General features: G+C 43.8%; 1 protein-coding gene across 1 annotated transcript in view; it reads left to right on the top strand.

Moving 5' to 3' along the window:
- The first annotated feature begins 4663 nt into the window (after positions 1 to 4663).
- NCKAP5 (NCK associated protein 5) overlaps positions 4664 to 6000 on the top strand; it is a 983546-nt gene continuing 982209 nt past the window's right edge. Inside the window, exon 1 of the mRNA XM_073019623.1 lies at positions 4664 to 5042. The gene's annotated coding sequence lies outside the window, so the exon portion shown is untranslated. The remainder of the gene's footprint in view (positions 5043 to 6000) is intronic.

Raw genomic sequence — 6000 nt, 5'->3', positions numbered from 1 at the left:
CACACCCGGCTAGTTTTTTTTATTTTTAGTAGAGACGGAGTTTCACCGTGTTAGCCAGGATGGTCTCAATCTCCTGACCTCGTGATCCGCCCGCCTCGGCCTCCCAAAGTGCTGGGATTACAGGCTTGAGCCAGCCCAACAAATTTCTTAAGCTCTCCGAACCCAAGTTTCCCCATCTGTACATGACGAATAGTAAGGTGGTTTTGGAGTAAGTTAGAAATGGCCCTCAATGCTCTTAGCACAAAGTCTGTCAATACAGTAAGAGGAACATATATGGGCCAGTTCTCAGATGATCTAAAAACTACCTGTTATGGACTGAATTATGCCCTCAGGTTCATATATTGAAGCTCTAACCCTTATTTCCTCAAAATGTGACTACATTTGGAGATAGGATTTTAAAAGGGTCATGAGGTCAAATGGGTGTGCCTTAATCTTGTATGACTGGTGTTTTTATAAGAAGAGGAGGTTGGAGCAGACACGCAGAGGGAAGGGCACCATGTAAAGACACGGAGAAAAGGACAGCCATCTGCACGCCAAGGAGAGAGACCTCAGAAGAAACTAAACTGCCGATACCTTGATTTCACATTTCTAGCCTCCAGTATTGTGAGAAGATAAATTTTGGTTGCCTAAGCCCTGCAGTCTGTGGAACTTTGTTATGGCTTCCCAGCAGACTCATGCCCCGCTCCATGCTGAGACCCTTTCTCCCTAGCCCTGTGATCCTGAGCAGGCCTGGCATTCAGATAGGCTCCATTAAGGAGAGATTCATTGAATGTAACCAACCAAATGTCCTGCTTTGGCCTTTCCTCCTAATTTTTTTATTTTTATTTATTTATTTATCTTTTTACACTCCCCTTGAACAACATGGCTAAGCCACAGGCTGGCTACGTCACAAGCAAGCTTTCTGCTTCACTATGCAGAAACCTCTTGTTGGCATTTTTTGGACACCAGTATCTTAATTCACTCTCCGTTTGCCTTGACTTGCTTCTCTATTTCCAGAGGACTCAAGTGGCCTGGGTTCTTGATTGTTTTCTCAATGATTTGGCCATCTCTTTGTGGGAGTCTTCTGGTTTGCTGGAAACTGGGACTTTGTGGCACCATCCATCTTCTTGGATTCTGACCCTCCACTTGGCTAACTGAGGTTTGTCACGTGACAAAGCCCTGTGTGCTCTCTGAGCTTCCATGACTCCAGCATTTTCTATGATTGAGAGCAAGTCAAATGTACACACTGTACACACCCAAAGTTAATCTTGGGTATAGTTAGCATAGCTGTATTTGTGCTACTCATGAGAAAGTTAAGGCCTGGTCAGGGTCAGTGCCTGAAAAGCCACAATCAGGAATCTGGTTTCCTTCTCTACAGCAACAAGACCTTCCCATTCCTATACATCGCCCTTCACTTTGCCTTCGTGGCTCTGACCTCTATGTTTTCTATGACCTCCAGAACCCACCAGATTATTCTAATAGATTGTTCTGCATTCCCCAAACATGATTTCTTGCATTCCCCAAACATGATTTCTTGCTTTGTGCCTGTGACCCATCATATACCCATACAGGACCCCCTATTGGCCAGCCCCAAACCAAGGAACCTCTCTGACCTATTGATACCTGTAACTCAGAGGGTGGACAAAGAAGGACAGCACAAGCTTACGAGCTCCAGGACGGAGTTAAAACAGGATCACTTTGGCCGGACACGGTGGCTCACGCCTGTAATCCCAACACTTTGGGAGGCCAAGACAGGTGGATCACAATGTCAGAGTTTGAGACCAGCCTGCGCAACATGATGAAACCCTGTCTCTACTAAATATACAAAAAATTAGCTGGGCGTGGTGGCAAGTACCTGTAATCCCAGCTACTCAGGAGGCTGAGGCAGGAGAATCGCTTGAACCCCAGAGGTGGAGGTTGCAGTGAGCCAAGATAATCCCACTGCACTCCAGCCTGGGTGACAATAGTGAAACTCCATCTCAAAACAAAATGAAACAACAACAACAACAAACGGGATCATTTTGCTATTTCCTGGAAAATGTGAGCTGCTCATACCTGCCTCTCCTGTGTAACAGATTACCAGGATGCACACTAATAGTCTGTAAGTGGCAGAGAGGAATTTATGTCCTGGGATCTAAGAATTCTTAGACGTCTTTGATCAACAATGGCTAAGCCATGTGTCTTGTGTAACAATAGACTTCCTCTTGGTGCAGCATGCTCAGTGCTGTGCGTGAAAGTGGCTCATAAGGGTAAGACAAGGAATTAGAACTTGGCACTTGAAATACCTCTGGAAGTATAAAAGTAGACTGGAGCCAGGAAAGTACCTCGGAGTCAGTAGGCAAGTCAGAATGGGGAATGACCTGGGCAGCTGAAAATAGGAACATGTGTGGCCAAAGGAAGTATGCAACCTGGACATATTGTTTTATTAACTTTCTGAGAAGTCATTAGTCACTTCTTGCCTCAGTTGTCCTTTTTAAAAATAAGAATAATTTGGATCAGCCAGTCTACATTCTCTTCTGTTTCTAGAATGCTAATCTGTTTTACTTATTAAGTACCAGTATCAGAGCGCATTAGCGTCCTGCTAAGAGATACAAGCTACCAGCAGCATGAAGTTCTTGACATCCAAGACCAGCTTCTCTTCTGAGAGGGAAAATTCTCTATGGTTTCTCCAAAGGCCGGAGTAGGTCAAGTCCGGGTGCAAGGGCAGGCCTTTGAGAACACCTCTAGGAGCAGAAGGTGATGCAGGCCTAATCATTTTATAGCATTCTAGTAATTTCAGAGTTATCAGACCTCACAGCAGTGAGTCAGCAGTGCCTTTGAAATTCGGAGCTGAATTTAACTTCATCAAACCCTGAATCATGGTTCTAGGATGACTTTAAAATAGATGATGGTTATATTCATGGAGCTTTCTGCTCATAGAATGGCAGAGGGGAACTGACTGTATGGGAAACAAAAAATCTTCCTGAACCAGTCAGATGAAGTATAGCCACACAAGAAACAGTGAACCATTAGCTCGGGACACAGCAGTTACCACCTACAAGATCACTCCCACCTCCGGTGTTGGCTGGCGAGATCCCCCTTCCTAAATCACCCTTCTCAACCATCTCAGTGGCTCCAAAATCTAAGGCAGGAGTAGGGAAAGCATCTGTCACCCACACCCTTAGTGTGTTCCTCCCATTGCTTTTCAATTCCAACCATGTGTTGCATCAGATTAGATACCTACTATCTCTCTCGGGACCAGCTACATCATTTGTCAGGCCTGATGCAAAATGAAATCATGGGGCCCCTTGTTCAGAAGTTAAGAATTTGAAGATGGTGCCAGTACAGCATTAATCCAAGTACAGGTCCCTTTTAAGCACAGGACTGTGGGTAACTCTGCAGGTTGTACACCCATGGGGCTGACCCTGGTCCTTTCCACCAGTCTTCTGCTCCTCTGCTTTCTTGCTAAAGATGCCTGTTCACTCAGTGATTCAACAAATCCACCCAAGCAACTTGCATACATCATTCTTTCTCTTGTGCCATCTTGTTATGAACCACAGACAATTTTATTGACGTGAGGAAAAGGCATCAAAACAAATCTGACAATGTTCAGTGGCTCACAGTTTCCAGAGAGACGCATCCCTGGGGTGTTGAGATCCTACTAGATATACTGAGTCTAAACCAGGGGTTCTTAGTGAGGAGTGAGCTCAGGCTTACCTGAGATGCCCAGGGATTCTAAATCTGTAAACCTAATTTATGCTCTTGAAAAGTCTTCTCAGTAAAACAATGGTGAAGAAGCATTTGAGAACGATTCCATTTATTTGTTATTCTATATGTCTTATGACTTCTTTTATCATTGTTTGATTTTTTGAGACATACATGCATATCGGTGTGTGTGTATGCTCCCCTCCCCACCAGCCTGATGTTAGAATCTGTTTAAATGGACTTTTTTTGTTGTTGTTCAGAGTGTTTTTAACTTCAGTGTGGCTTGCAAGTTCTGTGTGGTGATGATTATCCACTTTGACTCCGGGTGAATTTATTTGTGGCTGGATCTAGTGGAGGCCACAAACTAATTATTGCAACCAACCAAGAAAAATAAAGAGAATGAGGAAATGCCACAAGTATTGACAATATTTATTGTAGCATATGGCTAATGTGTAAAGAGGTAATAGAACGATGTATCTCAGGGGATCATTCAAAAGGAAAATTACTTAAATTAACTTTTCAGGCAGACCGAATTATGCATTATACCCCTCCTGTAATGCTATACAAAGTCAATGTTTGTGAAGAGTAGAACTGGCGGCTATAAATCAAGCCTTTCAGAAGAACTGTTGTGTCTGCAGGGATTTTTTTCCTTTGCTTTTTTGGCATTTAGATGAATGAAGAATTTTCTCAGCAAATTATTAATTACTCCTTCTTGCCTATAGAATTGAGTTCACTGTAGTTATGTAGGAGTCAATGGTATTCAAACTGCAGCTTTTGATGAAGTAATCGGCTGCTTCTGGGGCCTCTTTCAGCTGCCCTGGGCGTGCTTCACATGTAAACGACTGCCAAATGGATTCTTTCGACATTCCAGCCAATTAAAATACATTTAAAGTGCAGCTGGTGGAGAGGCAAACCATGCGATTGTGCGGAGAACTTCAGGGCAGTGAGACAAAAAACAAACTTTGCGGAACCCAGCTCCAGCAGCCCAGCAAGGCTTTCGGGTTCGGGGGCAGCGGAGAAAGTCATAAAAAGAGGCTATCTTTAGCTCCCGTCAGAATCAAAGATGACACTTTGAGCACCACCTTGCAGGACACAAAAGAGGGAAGCATGTTTGTTAGGGTGTCAGTTTTCTCTCCTTGCCTCTTGGAACTCTGTGTGTTGGCTGGTTGCCCAATGTGGTGCCGCATACAAATGTTGACAGAACACAGCGGTGTTTGTTAAACCCGGCCTGGGGAAACCAGTGATTAAAACTCTTGAAGGAAGATCCGAAAACCCCAGGAACTCTCCTCAATAGCCTTAGAACATTGATCGAATGAAAGAGAAAGCAGTGAGTGGGCTAAAGTGAAACATTCAGCGTCCCTGTCTGCTATGCCTTCTCGGTAAGGAGAGAATTTTCTTTTCTTTTCTTTTCTTTTTTCCTTGAATGTTGATGTTGGTATAGAGGAAAGCACCCAATGTGTTAAGTGCTCTGGTCTGGAGCTCTGATTTGCAGAGTGCAGAGTTTGCCTGTGATTTTTCTGGAGGACATGAAGGGATCACACTCACTGTGTAAATAGACACAGGGCATTACACGGCACGTGGTGTCTGTGAGTGCTTTTCCAGAATTCAGGATGGTACATTTTTAAATGTTTGCCTTTGCTGACCCAGCCTAGTACTTGCTGCTGTGTATCCAGGTGCCTGGAGATTAATTCCTCCTTGGAACCAACAGTTACGACGTACGTGCCTGATTAATTTTTATTTTCATTTTCGTGTTGTCTGGTTCATTCTGCAGCCAGCCCCACACTATGCATGTCAATCGTGTTTTGTTTTGTTGTTTTTTCTTTTTTCCCTCTTCCTGGGTTAATATTCAGCCAGACCCAAGCATTCTGGTTTACTAAAGCAAAGCCAACATGTTTGGGAATGCCTTGCTTTATTCTGATAGTCACTGGAGAAGCTGCTAACTTGAGAATTCGCTCTGAATCATTCTTTTCTAATATTTTAAGGAGGCAGGTGCAGTTGCATTATTTCTGTGGTGCTGCAAGTTCAGTAAATACCCAGCTCTTGGATCATACTCGGACACCTATCTTAAATTCCTAAGAATGCTAAGTTCGAGTACGGCTGAGCCGGGGCATTGATTCCTACCCATCAATTGATCAGTGAAACACATACAAAGTTCCTGATTGTTTCCTATCTCAGCTTGTCACAGTAGGCCCTTTCTGGCTCCAATTTTGTTCATTGCAAACAAAGAATCTTGCACATTTCACGGTGAAGGATCACATTGCAGTGTCCTGAGCTCAGTTAAATGTGCTTTATTAATCTTTAATGTGCCAGTAGCTCTGAGGCTATGCCAAGCTGAGA

The sequence above is a fragment of the Chlorocebus sabaeus genome, chromosome 10, assembly GCF_047675955.1.
Source record: "Chlorocebus sabaeus isolate Y175 chromosome 10, mChlSab1.0.hap1, whole genome shotgun sequence".
Lineage (NCBI taxonomy): Eukaryota > Metazoa > Chordata > Mammalia > Primates > Cercopithecidae > Chlorocebus > Chlorocebus sabaeus.
This window is presented reverse-complemented; position numbering and strand designations above follow the sequence as displayed.